Source organism: Eumetopias jubatus, unplaced genomic scaffold, assembly GCF_037043125.1.
Source record: "Eumetopias jubatus isolate StellerSeaLion01/CBP00866 unplaced genomic scaffold, mEumJub1_p1.0 scaffold_3, whole genome shotgun sequence".
NCBI classification, from domain to species: Eukaryota; Metazoa; Chordata; class Mammalia; order Carnivora; family Otariidae; genus Eumetopias; species Eumetopias jubatus.
This window is the reverse complement of record NW_028274809.1, coordinates 183,735,224-183,757,081: the sequence shown is the minus strand read 5'-3', so window position 1 is coordinate 183,757,081 and position 21,858 is coordinate 183,735,224. Positions and strand designations below refer to the sequence as shown.

The 21,858-nt window shown below is 45.9% G+C and overlaps 1 protein-coding gene across 2 annotated transcripts in view; it reads left to right on the top strand.

Moving 5' to 3' along the window:
• The window catches only part of GGACT (gamma-glutamylamine cyclotransferase), a 43,709-nt gene that overhangs the window by 20,034 nt on the left and 1,817 nt on the right, over positions 1–21,858 (top strand). The window contains exon 1 of one of the 2 annotated variants that reach the window (XM_028112100.2): positions 5,160–5,224. The exons of the other annotated variant lie outside the window; for it this stretch is intronic. The gene's annotated coding sequence lies outside the window, so the exon portion shown is untranslated. Of the gene's footprint in view, positions 1–5,159; positions 5,225–21,858 lie in introns of those variants that run through there. 2 annotated transcript variants of the gene reach the window in all.

Genomic DNA, 21,858 nt, shown 5'->3' with positions numbered 1-21,858 from the left:
TTGAGTTAATTTAAGTATATGGAGTGAGATAAGAGGTTTTTTTTGTTTTGTTTTGTTTTGTTTGCATACAGGTATCCTGTTATCCAACACTATTTGTTTTAAAGACTGTCCATTCTTGAATGACCTTGGTACCTTTATCAAAGTGTGGGTCTACTTCTAGGCTCTCTATTCTGTTCCACTGATTTTTTTTTAACCAGTCATTTTTTATTGAGATGTAATTCACATGCCGTAAAATTCACCATATCAAAGTGCATGATTCAGTGGTTTTTAGTATATTCACAAGGTAGCGCAACCATCACTACTGTCTAATTCTACATTTCCATTACTCCAAAAAGAATATTCCATTGATTTTTTTCCAGCTTTGTTGAGATGTAATTGTTGTATGAGTTTAAGGCATACAGTGTGTTGGTCTGATACATTTATATATTGCGATATGATTACCACCATAGTGTCAGCTAATACCTCTATCGTGTCACATATTTATCATTTTTTTTTTTAAGATCTTATTTATTTGAGAGAGAGAGAGCACAAGCAGGGGGAGTGGCAGGCAGAGGGAGAAGCAGGCTCCCAGCTGAGTAGGGAGCCCGATGTGGGACTTGATTCCAGGACCCTGGGATCATGACCTGAGCCGAAGGCAGACACTTAACGGACTGAGCCACCCAGGCATCCCAAATCATTTCTTTTTTTTAAAGTTTTATTTAAGTAATTGCTACGCTGATCATGGGGCTTGGACTCAGAACCCTGAGATCAAGAGTCGCATGCTCTACCAACTGAGCCAGCCAGGTGCCCCTATCATTTCTTTTTTATGGTGACATTTAAGATCTATTCTCTTAACTGTCCAGTATATAATACAGTGTTGTACACAGTATTCACAATGCTGTGCATTAGATTCCCAGAATGTGTTCATCTTCTAACTGGAAGTTTGTACCCTTTGACCAACATCTCCCCATTTCCCCCAGCCCCAGCACCTGGTAATTACCGTGCTACACTTTGTTTCTGCAAGTTTGGCTTTCTTACAGTCCACATATAAGTAATAACATAAGGTATTTGTCTATCTCTGACTTCTTTCTTTCAGCATAATGCCCTCAAGGTCCATCCATGTTGTTACACAGAGCAGGATTTCCTTCTTTTTCATGGCTGAATAGTATTCCACATATCACACACACACGCGCGCGCACACACACACACACACGCACACATGCACACATGCACACACACACACACATCTTCTTTATCCATTCATCTGTTGACAGACATTTAGGTTGTTTCCATATCTCGGCTGTTGTAAATAGGGCAATGAACATGAGAGTACAGATAGCTCTTTGGATATATACCTGTAAGAGGGAGTACTGGATGATATGGTAGTTTTGTTTTTAATTTTTCTGTGACCAAACATGATTTAGCCATACTGTTTTCCATAATGACTGTACCAATTTATATTCCCATCAACAGTGTACAAAGGTTGCCTTTTCTCTGTGTCCTTGCCAACCTTTGTTAGCTCATCTTTTTGGTGATAATCATTCTAAATGGTGGGAGGTGATACCACATTGTGGTTTAGATTTGCATTTCCCCAATGTTGAGCACCTTTTCATGTACCTGCTGGCCATTTGTATGTCTTTGGAAAAATGTCTGTTCAGTTCCTCTACCCATGTTTTAATTAGATTGTTTTTGTTTTTTTCATTATTGAGTTGTATGAGTTTTTTTCAAATATATTTTGGATATTAACCCTCTATCACATATATGGTTTGCAAATATTTTGCTCCATTCAGCAGGTTGCATTTTCATTGTTGTTTCTTTTGCTGTACAGAAGCTCTTTAGTTTAATGTAGTCGCACCAATTTTTGTTTTTGTTACTTGTGCTTTTGGTGTCACATCTAAAAACTTGCTGCCAAGACCAATGTCAAGGAGCTTTCCCCCTGTGTTTTCTTATAGGAATTTAAGTTTCAGGTCTTATTTTAAATCTCTAATCCATTTCAAGTTAATTTTGTTGTGTAAGATGAGCATTCAATTTTATTTTTCTGCATGTGGCTGCTCAGTTTTCCTGACACCATTCATTGAAGAAACTGTCCTTTTCCCATTGTGTATTCCTGGCTCCATGTCCAATATTAGTTGACCGTGTGCCAGGGTTTATTTCTGGGCTCTCAATTCTGTTCCATTGTCCATGTGTCTGTTTTTATGCCACTATCATACTGTTTTAATTACTATAGCTTTCTAGTATAGTTTTAAATCAGGAAGCATGATGGTGATGCCTCCAGCTTTGTTCATCTTTCTCAGGATGACTTTGTCTATTTGGGGACTTTTGTGGTTCCGTATAAGTTCTAGGATTGTCTTTTATATTTCTGTGAAAAATGCTGTTGGGATTTTGATAGGGGTCGCACTGAATCTATACATAGCTTTGGGTAAATGGACATTTTAACAATATTAATTCTTCCAATCCATGAACATGGGTATCTTCCCATTTATTCGTGTCTTCCATTTTTCTCATCAAGGTATTATGGTTTTCAGTGTACTGATCTTTTACCTCCTTGGTTAAATTTATTCCTAGGTATTTTATTGTTTTTGGTGCTTTTGTGACTGGGATTGTTTTCTTAATTTCTTTTTCAGATATTTTGTCACTGTTGTATAGAATACAGTCAATTTCTGTTTGTTGATTTTTGTATCCTGCAGCTTAACTAAACTTCTTGATTAGTTTTAACAGTGTTTTGAAAGATTCTTTAGGATTTTCTACATATAAGATTATATAATTTGCAAACAAAGACAGTTTTACTTCTTCCTTTCCAATATGGTTGCCTTTTATTTCTTCATTTTCCTGATTCCTCTGGCCAGGACTTCTACTAGTATGTTGAATAAGACTAGTGAGAAGGGGCATCCTTGTCTTGTTCCTGATCTTAGAGGAAAAGCTTTCAGTTTTTCACTGTTGAGTATGATGTCAGCTGTGGGTTTGTCATATATGACCTTTATTATGTTGAGGTGTGTTCCTCTGTACCCAGTTTGTTGAGAGTTTTTATCATGAAAGGATATTTTGTCAAATGCTTTTTCTGCCTCTATGGAGATGATCATCTGGTTTAACCTTTCATCTTATTAATGTGGTATATCATAGCTGTTGATTTGTGTGGGTCGAACCATCCTTGCATCCCAGGGATTAATCCCACTTGATTATAGCGTGTGATCCTTTTAATGTGCTGTTGCATTCCATTTGCTAATATTTTGTTAAGAGTTTTTGCACCTATATTCATCAGGAATATGAGTCCTTTGTCTTCTTGTAGTGGTGTTTTTTAGCTTTGGTATCAGGGTAATGCTAGGCTTGTAAAATGAGTTTGGGAGTGTTCCTATCTCTTCAATTTTTTGGCTGAGTTTGAGAAGGATTGGCATTAATTCATCTTTAAATGTTTGATAGAATTCAATAAAGCCATATATGGTCCTGGACTTTTCTTTGTTGGAGGTTTTTGATTGCTGATTCAATCACCTTATTTGTTATTGGTTCATATATTCTGTTTCTTTGTCATTCTCTCTTAATAAGTTGTATGTTTCTAGGAATCTGTCAGTTTCTTGTAGGTTATCCAATTTGTTGGCATATAACTATCCATAGTAGTCTTCTGTGATCCTCTGCATTTCCGTGGTATCAATTGTAATGTCTCCTCTTTTATTTCTGATGTTATTTACTTGAATCTTTTTTTTTTAGTCTAGCTGAAGTTTTATCAATTTTTTCTTAAAAAAAAAATCCAGCTCTTAGTTTAATTTGTTTTCTATTTTTTTGACTTCTCTTTCTGCCCTGATCTTTATTATTCCCTCCTTCTGCAACCTTTAGGGATAATTTTTTCTTCTTCTCCTATTTCCTAGAAATCTGTCCTCTACTCTGTTACTATATGTGTCTTAAAAATGTAATGCACCGGGGCGCCTGGGTGGCTCAGTCGGTTAAGCGTCTGCCTTCGGCTCAGGTCATGATCTCAGGGTCCTGGGATCAAGCCCCGCATCAGCTTCCTATTCAGTGGGGAGTCTGCTCGTTTTCCTCCCTCTCCCTCTGCCCCTTGCCCCATTCGTGCTCTCAAATAAATACAAGCTTTTTTTAAAAATGTGATGTACATTTTTTAAAAAAATATTTACGTTTATAGAGAGACGGCAAGCGGGGGAGGGACAGAGGGAGAGAAAGAGAATTTCCAGCAGACTCCCTTCTGACTATGGAGCCTGACACAGGGCTCAGTCTCACACCCTGAGATCGTAACCTGAGCTGAAATCAAGAAGCTTAACCAACTGAGCCACCCAGGTACCCCTGCAATGCACATTTTATGAAAGTGTAACGCATCAGGAAAGTGTGGAAATCATGTAGTGTGATGGATTTCCTAATAGGAACACACCGTGTCAGCAGCATCTAGGTCAGGTGTCCTCGTGTCTTTCCTCAGTGGTAAGCACTGTGCTGACATCCAGCAGCAGAGATGAATCTGGCTGTTATTCATGTTCATATACACACGGTTGCACAGGATGTACTATTGCTCCCTGACTTCTGTCGCTCAGCACTGCTCGCGGTCATTGTCCATTTGTCCCCACTGGTTCTGCACAGTGTACCACTCTTTACTAGCCCGTTCTACTGGTGATGGACTTCTGGGTACTATCTACTTCTGAGCTGTTACAAACGGTGCTGATCAGAATCTGCCTGTCACTTTTTGGTGCACTTGTGTTGACATTGCTGTGGAGCATCTGTCTGGAGTGGAGTGGCAGGATCGCTGGGCAGGCACAGGCCCAGCTTCCGGACATGCTGAGCAGTCTTCCGTGGGGTCGTATTAGATAATGTTTTAAGACAGAAATCTTACCGTGTCACCTCCTAGGCTTAACACCTTTAGTTGCCCCCATGACATAGGGCTGGCAGCTAGGGCTCTAGTAACCCGGGCCCAGCCTCCCTCCTTTGCCTCTTCCCCTGCGGTCCTGGCCCCACTCTCATGCTCTGGCCCCCAGGCATGCCCAGGCTACTCTGCCCCTGCTCAGACCGCCTTTTTGTCCCCTAGCCATCCCCTGACTTGTGCCCACCTCTTCCCTATTTCTCCTCAAAGATTCTGCTGTTCGGATAGTCACTCTCCTTCAGGACACGTGATTGCCCTGCTTCCCCAGGCAGGTCTCATTGGCCTCCCCACAGTGTGTCCTATCGTCACCTTTTAATGTGTCGCCACTGCTTGGCACCGGGGAGGAGGTGTAGTCCGCCTGGGCTGCATCAGTCTTGCTCCGTCCGTGAGGTAGGGACCAGCTCTCTGAAGTACTGTCTTTATTCCAAGATGGGAACAGTGGGAGGGTGGGAGGGAGAGAGAAATTCCTTAACTCAGAAATAGTTGCAGTCATTGTTACAGTAATATAGTGCCAAGTTGGCATGGATTTTGAAGCATCAGCTCCTTTGGGCCACTGTGGCCCAGTGGGGCCCTGCCCCTCCCCCGCTGCCTCCGCACCATGGTCACGCTGGACAGCAGGGCCCAGGGGTCCTGGCTGGGGGCCCACTCACGAGGCTGGTAGAGGGCTGCACAGCTACTTCAGCTGGGACTCTCAGTGACCCTTCGTTTGTGGTTTGTGAAGCATGGCCTTAGGAAGTGGGGTTACTGCTTGCTTCCTCTTTTTGGGGAGACTCCTGAGATACCAGATTGACATCTGCTCCTTCAGCTCCGGGGGGAAGGAGCCGGTTCTTCCTGCTGCCGCTTGACCACAGGCTGTCCCTGGGTAGGGGAGGGTGGAGAGGAGAGAGACCTTATTTTCTTGTCTTTGTTGTTCATATATACGACATGTTTCTTGGGTTTTATATATATATGAAAGTCACTTTGGGCAAGGAAAAAGTTCCTACAGACAGAAAACTAAAGTTCTTGGGCTATTTGATTAGGAAAATGCTTAAGTAAACACAGTGGTAGCTTCCCTGAGTCCTTCTGTTTATCTGAAAGAACATTTATAAACCTTAAAAAAAAAATGCAGTAATGGAAAACAAAGCTATTGTTCTGTTGTTTCTGAAGTGTTTGAAAAAGTGTTTAAACTGAATACAGCAGTATCTGTTCTCTGATAACCACAAAGTAGCAACGAGGGATTTTTAGATTCTCACCGGATTTTGCTCTTCCCGGAATAGACTCTGTGTTAGCTTTTAAGGGCTTTTTAAAAGCCAAGTATAGACCAAATTGTGCTTTTTAGTGATATTATGGTCCTGGGATCCACCCCTGAATACTAGAGAGGCCAAGGTGTCATGAATCCTGAGGAAGAATGGTGTGTTCGGCCTCAAAGCTGCTGGTTTCTGTCCACTGATCTTAGTGGTAATGTGGCCTTTAAAGTGGCATTTAAAAAGAAAAAAATTCTGGTGGGGGTTTCGTACATGAAAGGGTTGGATTCAGTTAGTTCAGTGCATCCAGTTCCCTTGAAACCCCAGTCATTCCAACACAACATGTTTTTCTAGTAGTTTTGGACCCGAAGAATTCTAGCTGCTGTCGGCAAACTGAGCAGCTGTGTGTTTAGGACTCACAGGGATGTGAGTAAATGGATCCGCTTTATGTATCTAAAAGCATGTTTAGTGACATAGCCTTCATCCCTTCCCCACTTCCTTCTTGGAATTGTTTTAGCTGTTCTCTCAACTGTTTTAATTGAGGGGACAGGTAATTTAATCAAAAACCCCATTAGGCTTAATTTTCTGTGCTTTTATTTTTTTAAAAGCTTATTTCTTTTTAAAAACTGTTAAAAAATGGAGATCCATGTGTCACGTGTGGACATGGGGTCATTCTCTGGCGCACCTACAGGAGTTAGCTCCCCTGATTTGCCTTCCTCCTTCTTGCCTATCAGACCACGTCCAGGTAACCAGCAACTTTGCAGAGAATTTAAACTGGTTTTAACCATATTCTTAGCTAAAGGTAGTTCTGAAGGTAAATCTGTTACCAAATGAATTGAATCCTGAATTCTAGAGCGCACTGGAAATGGGAGTTTGGATTACTGCTGATTCCCAGTGCGCAGGCAGCGCCAACCATCAGGGGAGCCCTGGGGTGGGAGCACAGTCCTGGTTAGCACCAGACAAACCAGTGGGGGAGCCACGTGTGCTGGTGGTTTCTGGGTAACGCTCAGGGTTCCTTTGTAGCACAGACGGTGTTCCGGAGCTTTGTAGTTGTATTTGGTGGTCATCTTTCAGAGTCTTTTTGCTAATTCATTCTGTCCCACATCACAGGGAGAGGCCTGTGATTGGCTGTCCCGTGGATCCTGGGTCCCAGGGCAGCCAAGCCCGGGATACCCGCGTCTCTCACTACCAACCGCTGCGGCCTTGCCCCAATTGGCTGGGTGAGGCGGGTCCCCCTGACAGTTGGCCGAGCTTGGCTTTGACCTCTGATTTCTCAGCTCTCTGTCCAGTGCCGCTTCTGGGAGGCTTGTTCCTCCAGAGCTATGAAATACCGTATTAAGTACAGGGAGTGTGGGCTCAGGCCTAGCCAGGAACCCTCACCTGCATTTGAAACAATTTTATTCACCTTTGGGTAGGCCTGACTTCTAAGGTGGTTATCTAAGAGTTGTTTAAATAGGTGTGTGTTCTCTTCTTTCTAGAATAGTTAGCAAGCCACCTAAAAAGGAATGGCTTTCTCTGACATTTTGTAATAGTGCTTTTGTGTTGCTTCAGACTTAAATTTAAGTTCTATTTCCAAGTTCCCCATTTCTCACCTAAGAAAGCAGAACAGTTGAATAAAAACCACTTTGTTAATATAGCCTTAAAATGTTTCTGAAAAACAAAACCTGTTAGATGGTACACTGACAGATAGTCATTCCCTTGCCCTCCATTGCTTTTGGCCTGAGTTGTCGCTGAAGAAAAACAAAGACCTCTGGGGGCAGACAAGGTAGGTGGGACTTACCTGCTTCAAACCAGACCCCTTGGCCCTTTCGCCATGTCCTGAGGATGGACGTCAGGTTGGGACACGGCACAGATCCTTGGCTCTTTCTCCTTGACCTTGTGCCAGGCAGAATGAACATATTTGAGCAACTGCCAGCATGTCGGTTAAGAGCTGCATTCTTCTCTAGCAGGCTTGCAAACGTATTCTAAATGGCAAATCATTTGCTGTATTTCTTAGTAGCCAAGTGTGGGAAACCTCTGCTTGGTCAGCAGCAGTGTGGATGGGCCCCAGGTAGGTCATGATAGCTGGTGAGCCCCGAGTCTGAATCCCGGGAGCCATGCCTCAGAGCTCACTGCACCCTCGGCCCTACCTCCTCGGGCTGCTTCACCTGCCACAAGCCCAGAGACAGATCCCGAGAAGTCTGTTGGCCTTGTTTCACTGCATGTTGGGTTCCAGAAAGTGACTAGGTTTAAGGGAGGCCACCACAAATCCTAAATAAGAGATGGGAAGGTTTTACTGTTGGTTGGGGATTATGAAGCATGTTGAACTCAGATAAGAATATAATCCGGTAATAGTAATTATAGACCAAGAGGCCAGCAAATTGTGTTCCTTCTATGATCTCAATCTTTTTCTTTAGATCAGTTTTCTTTGAGATAAAATTTTATACACAAGAAAATTCACCCATTAGGTATATGGGTGGGTCATTCCGAAAAATGTATATACCACCCTCCTGCATTCCAGCAAAGTTCTGCTTGGAATGGAGTTTGGCTTCTCCGGCTGAGCCAGTCATAGACATCACATGTTACCTTGTCCTCACTCTGAGTCTCGCTGAATCCCATGCATCGTGGCACCCTGGGGTTCTGTGCTCCTGGCACATCGAGAATGCTGTGTTCCAGTGGTGCTGCATGGAGCTAGTGTCCCATCAGACTTCACTTAACACAAGGTTGAAGATAAATTGTTGAGAATTCCAGGATGGTGGCAGCTTCTGAGCACCGATTCCGTGGTGCACGCCTGGCAGGTTGCAGTGATGTGTACTTGTTGCTCAGTAAACACCTGGGGGTGCCTTCTGGGTGAGGACATAAATGGAGCCTGATGTGGAGCAGTGGCCTGAGCCACTGGCTGCCCGGGCCTCCAAGGGCAGGGAGGTGTTCCTGTTGTGCAGGGAGCCACGAGAGGAGGGCCTTCCTCCCAGAGCTGGGTGAGCGCTTTCATAGGGCAGGAGGGTGTGAAGGTAAACACATTGGCTCTGTCAGCTGTAACGGGGCACCTGTGTAAGTCACTCTGTTTCCCCATCTGTAAAATGGGGAGAACCTAGAGAGTAGGGAGATGTCCCCTTGAGTATCAACTTGAGAATGTAAGTGGAGCCTTTAGCATGGGGCCAGGCACGGAGTCCATGCTCTCAACTCGTAGTGGCCAGCATTACCTAGTCTCCCCCTCGGAGCCACAGGTGGGCCCTTTGTGGTGGTAACTCTCAGCACCTTCTTCCCGGGCATCAGCAGTGCTGGTGGCACGAGTGCGCTCCCCACCACCTGCGGCAGCGCACGCTCCTCTCTGGCTGTGGGGGCCGGGCCTCCCCTGCGCGCTCGCCACCTGCCGGGAGCCCGGGGGACCAACAGCACCGCCCGCTCGCCGTCCGGCCTCCCTAGAGTCCTTGGCCTGACTCACTGTGTGGGGATTTTACAGCTGTTCTCTCCAGATGTTTAGAGTGGGCCTGGGGGTGGGAGGGGACGGTCCTATCTCCCTCGTTGGTCACTTTGTTTTAAGGATGGCAAAATAATTGCCTTAAAAGTGGTATGGCAATTACTGAATGGAGCACTGGGTGTTATACGCAAACAATGAATCAGGGAACACTACATCAAAAACTAATGATGTAATGTATGGTGATTAACATAACAATAAAAAATTTAAAGAAAAAAAAAGTGGTATGGCATTAAAAAATCTCTTCAGAAAATGTCTGGCAGAGCCAAAGAGTGGACAGCCCCGGGATGGTTGCCGAGGCAGCATTCAGAGGACCCAGTGTGGCATCAGGGACCATAAAGCGCCCGTTTGTCACACGGACCCATGAGGGGTCAGAGAGGGAGGGGACAGCGGAGCGGAGACCCTCACTTCTTGATTTCAAAGGCACCGCTGCTTGGTTAATGTCAGAAAGGTGTTTTGCCAGAATCGTTTCCGGGGTAGTCAGTGGGGTTGGCGAGGGGTCGGCCGGGCAGGAAGCCCCTGTCGTTGCTGTAAAGAGACCGGCAAGCAGGAGAATGACAGCATCAAAGCGTCCCCAGCGCGCCGCCCACCAGCCCCTCGGAGCGGAGAGTGACGCGACCTTCCAGCGCTCCGTGCTCCAGGCCCCGCGCCGGCGCGGAGTTCAAGGCACTTTGTTTTTTCACCTGTTTCCTACAGTTCTGAGAAACTTCTGAAGAATTAATGTGTGACTATATCAGACACCCGGGCGTTTTCTCAAGGGAAAATAATGTTACAACAGGGAGGGGAGAAGGAGCCACTTGACTGAGATGCAGGACTGTTCTATAAAATAAGAAACCCCCTCTCCAGCAGGCGTGCTCCGCGTCGCTGTGCCTTCCCTGCACACGAGTCCACACTAGGTCCTGGCGGCCGGCTTGGCAGGAGCAGCCCCTCGGTGGGGACGGGGCGGCGCGGGCCAGACAGGCGCAGGGAGCCGCGGTGCCCAGGGCCAGAGCCAGCCCCGCACAGGCTCAGGCTCGAGCCCCCCGAAGCCCGTCCCTTCACCCGTCTTTCCTCACACTCTTAATTTCACAGTGTGCAGCAAACTTGTTGGCTTCAAAGAAGACAGTCTGAAGTGACTTGCAGATTTCCTAACATTTCCCCCCATCGTTACATTTTAATCCATGCGGGATGAATATTCTATGGAGGCTCCTTTATTTAAAGACTGTTCTCATGTTAGAAGCCGGTGTCCATTTAAGTCCCTTTGCAGTAAGTCGAAGAAGAGTGCTTGTTTGGTTCACCTGGTATGCGTGTTTCGGAATGTGGCCTCGGCAGACACAATACTTGCAATTAGTAAACTAGCATAATAAACGCTTCAACTGAACCCTGCCTTTTACACTCTTACCACCAGGTGGCTAAGAAAAAGAATTAAGCGGGAGAAGTTCAACAACTATGGAAATGACTCGTAATCACTTTTAATTTCTGCTTCAGCAATGAAATATGAAACCACAGACAGGCTGTCTGAAGACTGAGAAGTGCTGAGCGAGGGACAGGCATCTCCAGCAGTGCAGGCCGGGGGACACGTCCAGGAGTGGTTTTGTTTTCTTAAATACTGACAGTGCTGAAGTAGCCACATTTTGAGATTCTCTGAGCCTGTCCCACCTCCCGGCTGACCCCCGGCTGTCCACACTACTCCCAGCCAGTTGGGTTTGGGACAGGGGTTCAGTTTTTGGGGTCTTCGATTCTCAAGTGGAAGGTGCTGACACCCTAGCACAGCAGTGGCCCCCTGCTCAGTCCTGGACACATTGATAATGCCCTTGGCAGATGGTGCTCGGGGTCATTCAGAGTCGGCTCTAAGACCTGAAAGTGAAATAGGCCACGTTGAATGGTAGTATCCCATGCGTCTCTCTCGTTGATTTTGTAGGGAAATCCATGTGTGGTAGGGACGGTGACATAACAGGGTAGAAAACACTTTTAGACTTCTCCTTAGACTGCATTCGTTAGAGGAAGGACAGCATCAGAGGACAGGGACCTAGTCTGTGGCATTTAAAGAGAAGGGCAGATCTTATCCCATGAACACAAAACCCCGCCAGTGCACCCACCTGTGCTGCTCGTGGTGCTCAGCTTCTCCTGTGCATTCGGTTTGCCCTTCAGTTCTCTAATTTATTAACTCTGACAAGTAACCTCTTGGTTATACATGATTTTATTCACAATTTGTTTTTCTCATTCAAAGTGAACATAAGTGCCTTAATCCTCTAATGGGAATTAATTGCTTGTTTCAGTGCTTAACTCTGATCCTTTCTCAATCCCCACAGGGATGAGTTTCTTCCTGAAGGATCTGTATTTGTTCCAAACACAATCAGAAAGGTAATGATGTTTTTCTTATGAAAGGAGCCAGAAATGCAAAATGTTAATTCTTTTTTTTTCCTTACATAAGTAGTAAAGGATACAATTCAATAGATGAAATGTAGGCTATTATAATTTGTCATTCTAGCAGGCTGCATTAGTTCCTAGAAAAGAAGTTTAATTTTATTGTCCGGTTTTCTTTCATGAGAAGAAATTATCTTCTGCAGAAGAAAGCTACTGGACTGATTTTCCACAGAGTTGAAGTTAACCTGTGGTCTAACCAGGATCATTTCTTTTTTTTTTTTTTTTTTAAGATTTTTATTTATTTATTTAACAGAAATAGAGAGCACAAGTAGGCAGAGCGGCAGACAGAGGGAGAAGGAGAAGCAGGCTCTCTGCCGAGCAGGGAGCCTGATGCAGGACTCGATCCCAGGACCCTGGGATCATGACCTGAGCCGAAGGCAGCCGCTTAACCAACTGAGCCGCCCAGGCGCCACTAACCAGGATCATTTCTATGTAACAGCACCTTCCTGGGTATTCTTGGCTCTGAAAAATTATTAAGGCCCAACCAGTAATTGATATGGCTTGATTCCCTCTCCTGTTTATTATGTGGAATATTCTTTTTTTTTTTAATTTTTTAAGAGGCTTCATTGAGAGGAATATAAGCTAGTAGATATTTTTAGAGGATCTTGATGAAGGAGGTGGGCTGGAGAACCTAGGAAAAAACATTCATTGGGTGCTAAGGCCATGCACACAATCGGCAGTCAGTAGAGAGAGAATGAACCCAGTTTTAAAACGACTTTCTTAAAGACCCACAGTTGCCAAGTTGGTAGAGATGGGGATCGAGTCAGGCCTGTCCCTGTACATTTCTTTACTCTTACCATGCGCTGCATTCTTACATGTCCGTCAATAGAACACTGAGGCTGCCCTGCCTGACGATGTTCCCTGCAAGGGCTGAGCCCCAACTGCTATCTGGGCCCACAGGGCGGGCCTGGTCAGCCATCAGTGTCCTAGAAGAGGCCTACCTGGGGGATGTACTTTACATTAAAGCGGAGTTAGAGCCACTTCTAAAGGTCGCTCTTCAGTTTCCTCTGGAAAAACCCAAGTGGCTCACCTATGGCTGTTCCTAAACGAAACTCTTGCATTTTATCGAAGACTAACATGGCTGAAACACGGTAATGTATGAGCCTCGGGATGGCAGTGCCACCGTCTCCCAACCTGAATCACAGGCATGTTCTTAATTAGCCCCGGCTGGGGTTCTGAGAGGATCTGGCCCATGTAGTAGACTTTTTCACATGTCCTGTTGGCTGTGACCCTCACAGCCGCCCCTGGAGATGGGATGAACATGTCAGACAAAGAACAGAAGAAAAACTACACTTTGCAAAAGGAAGGAAAAAATAAAGAAAGATTGGAGCAGAGATAAAATAGAGAACAGAAGAACAATAGAGAAAATCAACAAAATTGACAAACTTTTCAATTTACTAAGAAGAAAGATACAAATAACTTAAGTCAGAAATGAAAGAGGGGACATTACAGCCCATTTAGTAGAAATAAAAAGAATTACAACAGTTGTGTGCCAACAAATTGGAAACCTAGATGAAACGGATCATTCCTAGAAACACACCCTACCAAGGTGAACTGTGAAGAAATAGAAAATCGGAACAACTAATAACCAGAAAAGAGATTGAATTAGTAATCAAAACCTCTTAACATGGGATGCCTGGGTGGCTCAGTAGGTTAAAGCATCCGACTCTCGGTTTCAGCTCAGGTCATGATCTCATGGGTCATGGGTTATGCTTGAGATTCTCTCCCTCTCCCCCAACTTGCACACTTTAAAAACAAAGACCAGAACCAGATGGCTTCACTGGTGAAATCTACCAAATCTTCCCAAAAATTGAAGAGGAGGGAACACTTCCAAACTCATTCAATGAGAGCAGCATTCTTAGTTACCAAAACCACAGATTAATATCCCTGAGGACTGATGCAAAAATTCTAAACAAAATATTAGCAAACAAAATTCAGCAACACATTAAAAGGATTATATACCACGACCAACTGGAGTTTATCTCAGGAATGCAAGGGTGGTTCAACATAAGAAAATCAATGTAATAAACATTAATAGAATGAAGGAAAAAAAGTTGGACAAAATTCAACGCAAGTTTGTGGTAAAAACACTTAAACTAGGAATAGAAGGAAACTACCTCAATATAATAAAGGCCATATATAAAAAGCCCCAAACTAACCTCATACTCAGAGATGAAAGACAAAGTTTTTCCTCTAAGACCAGAAACAAGATAAGGATGCTTGTAATTTTACCACTTCTACTCAACATAGTATTTATTAGAAGTCCTACCTGAAACAATCAGACAAGTAAAAGTAATGAGATATCCAAATTGGAAAGGAAGAAGTAAAATTATCTCTGTTCACATTATCTTATATGTAGAAAGCTGTAAGATTTCCACAAGAAAACTGTGAGAATTAATAAATTCAGCAAAGTTGAAGGATACAAAAATCAGTGCACAAAAATCAGTTGCATTTCTATATATTAGCATTGAAAAATCTGAAAAGAAAATATAAAAACTAATTCCTCTTACAGTAACATCAAAAAGAATAAAATACTTAGGAATAAACTTAACCAAGGAGGTGAAAGACGTATACGCTGAAAACTACAACACATTGCTTAAAGAAATTGAAGACAATAAATGGAAAGATATCTCATGTTCATGGATTAGAAGACTATTGTTAGGATGCTAATACTACCCAAAATGATCTACAGGTTTAATTCAACTCTTATGAAAATTCCCAAAGTTGCATTTTTGCAGAAATAGAAAAATCCATCCTAAAATTCATAAGGAATATCCAGGGACCCCAAATAAGTAAGGTAATCTTGAAAAATAACAAAGTTGGAGGTCTCCTACTTCCTGATTTCAAAACACTTACCACATAGCTACAGCAATCAGAAACAGTGTGGTACTGACATAAAGACACACACATATGGAGACCAATGAAAGACAATAGAGAGTCTAGAAATCAGTCATTGCATATATAGTTAAATGATTCTTGACAAGGGTGCCAAGACCAATGGGGAAAGGGTAGTCTTTACAACAATTGGAAAACCAGATATCCATATGCAAAAGAATAAAGTTGGACCCTTCCTTTACACCGCATACAAAAATTAACTCAAAATGGATCAATGACCTAAATATAAGAGCTAACGCTATAAAACTTGAGAAAACATAGGGCAAAAGTTTCATGACATTGGATTTGGCAGTGATTTCTTGGATATGACACCAAAACATGGGAAACAGAAGTAAAAATACATTGAACAACACCAAAATTCAAAACTGTGCATCAAAGGACACAACCAACAGAATGAAAACATAACCTATGGAGTGAGAGAACATATTTGTAAATCATGCATCTGGTAAGAGGTTAATATCCAGAAGATATAGAGAACTAAAACGCAATAGTGAAAAACCTGAATAGACATTCCTCCAAGGAAGATATACGAGTGGCCAATAATCAGATGAAAAGATGCTGAACGTCACCAATCATGGAAATGCACATCAAAACCATAGTGAGATACTGCCTCACACCAGTTAGGTTGGCCACTATCAAAAATAAGGCAAACCAAAACAGAAAACAACAAGTGCTGACAAAGATGTGGAGAAACTGGAACCCTTGTGCACTGCTGGTGGGAATGTAAAAATGGTACAGCTGCTAATGGAAAACAGAATGGAGGTTCTTCAGAAAATTAAACATAGAATAACCGTATGATCTAGCAATCCCATGTTCATGGCAGCATTATTCACAACAGCCAAGAAGTGGAAGCAACCCAGATGTCTATTGGTTGGTGGATGAATAAAATGTGGTGTATGCGTATGATGGAGAATTATTCAGCCTTAAGTAGGAAAGAAATTCTGACATGTGCTGCAGCATGGATAAACCTCGAGGACACTATGCTCCGTGAAATTAGCCACAGAAACACAGACATTATGTAATTTCACTTATAAGAGGTACCTAGAGTAGTCAAACTCATAGAAAATAGCATGGGCTTGTCAGGGATGGGGAGACAGGGAATGGGGAGTTACTATTTAATGGGTATAGAGTTTCAGTTCTGTAAGATGGAAAGAGTCTTGGAGATGGATGGTGGTGATGGGTGCACAATAATGTGAATGTATTTAACACTACTGAACTGTACCATTAAAAATAGGATGGTAAATTTTATATTTTGTGTATTTTATCACAATTTTTAAAAATTTGAAAATAAGAGATCAAGAGAAGGAATTGGTTTATCAAGTAAAATTCAGTGAAGGGGCGCCTGGGTGGCTCAGGTCATGATCCCAGGGTCCTGGGATCGAGCCCCGCATCGGGCTCCCTGCTCCGCGGGAAGCCTGCTTCTCCCTCTCCCGCTCCCCCTGCTTGTGTTCCTTCTCTCGCTGTCTCTCTCTCTCTGTCAATTAAATAAGTAAATAAAATCTTTAAAAAAAAATTTTTTTTTAATAAAAATTCAGTGAAAACAAGTGGGGGAGACAAAGAATATAGTGAGGTATGTCCTTTGTAAACCGTCACTGTCACTGCAGAGCCTGAGTCCTGGCCTGTCCCTGACAGGGTCACCTCCCCGTGGCCTTGGGGTCAGCCTGACGGGCAGAGCGCTGGGGATACCACGAGCCCAGCAGACCTAGGCCCCGTCCCTGGCACTGCCCCCACAGGTTCTGTGCCTGGAGCCTCGTCTCTGCCCCGTTAGCTTCCACATCTGCTCAGTGGGGCCCCACCACCTGTCTTTAATGCGCGGGGCAGATTTGGTAAGCAGAGATGGCACAGGGCCGGGTGGATGATGCCTGGTCATCGCTGGGAGGAATCAGCCCCTGAAGGAGCGCCATCCTCTGCAGCGTTCTGACCACGATTTCTGTCCTTCCTCTAGGCCGGCTTGACCACTCATGGGTGAGGGATTTCTTCTCTTCCCTTGCAGCTGAGTCCCCGGAGTAAGGAAAGCTCAGCACTGTCTTTGCTGAGAACCCGCTCTGGCATCTTGTAGCTCTTATTCCAAAGCTCAGGCTTTTTCCAGTCGGACTGTTCTGAACCTTTCCATTCTACAACTCCTCAGCCCTGGTGGTACCCGCCCCATCCTGGGCAGGGACATCACCTATTTTAAGGAAAGGCCAGGCAGCTCAGCACGAGCATACCTGTGGCCACCCATCTGTCCCTTCTGAGGCAGGGCCCCCCTCACCACACCTTCAGCACGCTCTTTCCCACCGTCCCTGCTCCACTTTTTTTTTTTTTTTTTTTTGTGGCTGCCTGTTTACCAGTCTATTTCCCTTGACCTTCACGGCGAACGGGAGAGGGGTGAATATGTCTCATTCCTTATGTGGGGAAGGAACATAATTTTCCCTCTACCCTTATTACTCCCTGTAGTAAAAGATTAACAGGAGAGAAACACAAAAATTTTATAACATGTGTATCTCCTGCATACATGGCGAGACCCAGGGGAACTGAGTAACTCCCTAAATGGCCCGCACCCTCCCCTTAGATACTATCTCCAGCTAAAGACAAAAGGTGTTGGGGCCCCGGGAGCCAGGTGTGGGAGGTTTGCGGGTGAAGCACAGTGAACAAGGGTAAAGTTATGCATCTCTCAGTCTTTGCCTTGGGCACTGATAGAGCTTCTAGAGATGGAGAGCCATCCCCCTCTTGCTGGAAGAGGGGTGTGTCCATTTCTGAGGTAGGAAGATAACCTCAGAAATGGAGACACCCCTTAGAAATGCAATTGACTCTTCTAAAAAGGGTCACTTCTAACAGAGCTTCTCCTGTGTTTCTTAAAAATAATCAGCCTGAAGTAATCCTCTGCCAAAGAGGCATACTCTGGGGCGACAAACTCGGCTCCCCTGCGGCTCCCTGAGTGCCCTGCTGGCCTTTCCCTCTCCTTTGGTTGCTTCCTGTTCTCCCCTCATGCTCTTGCTTCAGGGAACACGACTCCCCTCTGTGAGCATAACGCCCTCTGTCCCCCAGCCATGCCCAGCCCTCTCTGGGCCCGTGACTGCCACCTTACCGGCTTTCTCGGCAACCTAAAACACACCCACGTCATTGGTGCCGTCAACTCTTCTCAGCGCCCCTCTAAGCAAGTGGTTCCCAAAGCTCCACTTCCATCCCATTTCACACTGAGCCTCTGGAAAGATGAAGGGGCTGAGGGCCCTGTGAAATGGCGGCATGGTTGGTGCAGTGAGGGTTCCCCAAGAAGGAGACTCGAGAGGAACAGGCTCTTCTGGTCCTGCTTTCTCCCTAAATACCACTCCAGTGACCCATAAAGACAGAAGATGAGGGAGGGCAATGAAATTCTGGAAGACAGAAAATGACTTAGCAGCCTGGAGAAACCAGACACCGGAAGTCCCTGCATGGTGCGAAGCCCGCAAGCAACTAGTGACCAGTACAGCAGACGGCCAGAGAAACTCCGGACCCATGGGCCTATGAAGAGGAGGGTCAGGGAAGAAACAGCAGGAAAGGGTGAAAGTCTGTATAGGGAGCAGACACCCAGTCTCTTCTTTTCTTCCCAGCAGGGAGCAGGTGAGACACTGTCCAGAGAGGCTTGGTACTGGGGACACTGGTCCCAGCTGGGGTGGGGTTGGGCGGCACCCAGAAAATGGAGATCGAAGGAAATCCGCATGGCTGTAGATTCTGTTATCTGGAGCCCACCCCCTCCCCGCAGCCTGCACTGCCCAAACCTACTGATCCCCCACGCGAGGTTTGCCAACCATCAGGCTCTCTCCCTCGCACGCAGAGCCTTCATTGCCTAAATGGTGTCTGGATTCTCAACATGAAAGGCCAGTAGCCAAGGATTACCAGCGTTTGAAGAAAACCTCTAAAGAAACACACACCAAAACAAAAAGGCCAGGCAGGCAAAGATGAAAACGTAAAGCCACCACCCAATCCCATGATAATTAATACCTTCCCAAAGATGAGAGGTGGCTTCGAGCTGGAAAAGAACTTTGATGGCAAAAATAGACACAAATTCATAGAAGGACTGAGAGTTAAGTAGACTATAAAGAAAAAAACCTGGAAAAAGGAGAGAGAGAAAATGGGAAAATTAATCCAGGATACACAATACCTGAGTATTAGGAGACCAGAAAGAGAACAAGAGGGTAGAAACAAGAAGGAAACTCCCCATGGTCCAAGATGGTGAGTTTTCAGATAGAAACTCCCAGCACAGTGAATGAAAGAAGCCCACAAGTAGTGGGGTACCTGGGCGGCTCTGTTGGTTAAGCATCCGACTCTTGATTTCAGCTCAGGTCATGATCTCAGGGTCATGGGATGGAGCCCCACGTCGGGCTCTGCACTCAGCACAGAGTCTGCTTGAGATTCTCCCTCTCCCTCTGCCCAGCCCCCCACTCGTGCTCTCGCTCGCTCGCTCTCAAGTAAATCTTAAACACACACACACACACACACACACACACACACACACACACACACACACACACACACACACACACAATACTCTGTAACCTCAGAATCTGAGAGGAAAAGGAAGATCTCACAAGTCTCCAGAGAGGAAAGCTCAAGTCCTGAACAGAGGATGGTGGAGTCCAATGGCACTGGACTTCTCAACAAGAACGTGGGAAATAGAAAACAAGAATGCCTTTAAAGCTCTCAAGAAAACTTTCTGGAATTCTCCACTGAGCCACACTGTTAATTAAGGGTGGGAAAGAATTAGCTTCAGCAAAATGAGGGAGTTGAGGAAGAAGGGGCCATGGGATGCGGGGGCTCCGGGAAGCCCTGGGTGGCATGGCAGGACATGCCATGAGTGGAACCCAGTCCCTGGTGGTAAAAAGATACACAGGGGCGCCTGGCTGGCTCAGTCTGAAAAGCATGCAACTCTTGATCTTGGGGTCATGGGTTTGAGCCCCACGTTGGGTGTAGAGGTTACTTAAATAAATAAACTTAAAAAAACAACAAAAACAGAGGCCCCAAATGGCTGCATTTTAGGCCAAGTCACTGAGTAAGGACTTTATTATCTAACCCAATTGTACTTTCAGGCTTCCTAGAAACGTAGTCTTAACCAGTCAATCAGGAATTTTCTGCTTCGCACTGATGAGGTAATCTGTCATGTGGGCCTTTCCCCATCCCCCAGAGGAACAGGAGGTACAGGAGGTGACCTGCCTAGTAAGACTGCCACCTGAGGGAAGGTGACCTTGCCTGGAACAATCCTTTTCTTTTGCTAATAACTTCCTTGCCCCACCTGCCTTCCTGTAAAAACCTTCCATTTTGTACAGCTCCTCGGAGCATCCCCTCCATGGGCCAGATGGGATGCTGCCTGATTCATGAATCGAGTCATAAAGGCAATTAGATCTTCACATTTACTGAGTTCAGTGTTTGTTCTTTAACAGTGGTCAGGCCTGAAAGGACGCTTACAGCACTTTCGGAAAATGAGAGGCTGAATTGCTGTCAGAGCAACTTGAGCAGAGGGGGGAAAAAGCTGCAAGCAATTTTTAATTCCAAGAAAAACAGAAAAGTTGTCCAAGAAAGGAAGTTAATGATGGTACACTCTGTGCCTTATCTGAGAACAGTGTTTACATAGTTCTGATGCTGGAATGAATACGGCTCTGCCTGAAACCCTGACAGGAGTCAACGGGAGGACCGCGGGGCAGGGCAGGCGTGCGTTCGGGGCGCGGGGCGGGGCGCCTGTGGCAGGACCGAGCACGGCCAGCGGGGAGCGCGGGCCTCCCGGGCGGGACGAGCGGGGCCGTGGGTGCGCAGCAACCCGCCGAGCCGCTGCTTCCCCAGCCCTCCGCAGCAGCTTGCTGTTAGGACTTGCTTTTACAGCCGAGGCGGAGAGGTTAAGTGGTTTGCCTAAAGTCACAACCCAGGCAATTGGGTTCTAAAGTCTGCGCTTTAAACCACCACGCGAGCCTGCAAGGTAGGACGCCCTCAAGAAGTAGCAGTGCGCAAGTCATCAACAATATGAAGACAGATACCAAATGCCACAGCTTAAAGGCTTAAAAGTGTTGCCTCCAGGGAGTGGAAAAGGGTAGGCAGTTTCATTGTTCTGGTACAGCTATTTGACTTTTTACATTATGGACACATATTACTTTAAAATTTAATCAAAGAGGAGAAAAGCTAGGGCACCAGTGATTGAGAGGGAGCGGGTCTCCAGTTTGGACTGGCTTTGCCGGGCTGTGCGTTCTTAGATCCTCACCAAACCTGAGAGCGGGCATCGCCGGACGAGATGTTTCCAAGTTTCCTTCCAGCTCATAAGGCTCTGGCAGGGAACAGGACCACTTAGAGAACACTTAGAGAACAGGCACCGTGGAGAGCAAGTGAGGGCAATGCAGGGCTGGGTGGGGTGCCGCTCTGGGCCAGCCCCGAGGTGGCCTCTGTGAAGGGGCCTCCAGGTGGGCGAGTGCCCCCTGGGGATGGCCCGAGGGGGCGGGCAGGAGCGCTGTGGAGCCTTTCGGCTGAGACCCTCTGGGCGCTGCCCTGGGGAGAGGCTGCAGGGAGCAGATTAGTAGGCCCATTTGGGGTTGGGGGCAGTCCTTGGGCGAGGGTGGTGATGGCGACCAGGGTGAGGAAGGGCTGGGCCCAGGGTTCCCTTAGGAGGAGCTGTGGACAGCTGGTGCTAGCGGCCAGGATGCAAGTGTCCGGGACTCAGGAGGCTCCTCCCAAATGTCTGGTCTCCAGGGCTGCTTTGCAGCCCACCCCTCTGTCCGTGTTGCTCCTCTCAGCGCCCTCTGTGCCCACGTTGGCCCATCCTCCCTGGTCCCCCAGCAGCGGCCCTGGGTGCCTACATGGTCCTCATCCCTCGACCTGCGCTCCAGCTTCTCCTTGATTCACCTCCAGACTTTCATGCCCAGCACGCCTCCCCTTTGCGCCCCACAGCTCTAGTCTGTCCTTCCCTGTCACCAGAGTCACAGAACTAGAGCTCCCACCACATCCCTGTCTTGCTCAAGGCGCCCAGCGCGCAGCTGCACGGCCAGCCTGGTGCTGCTCCCACTGCCAAGCCTTTGCGACTGCAGTTTCCCCGAAGCCCGTGGAAC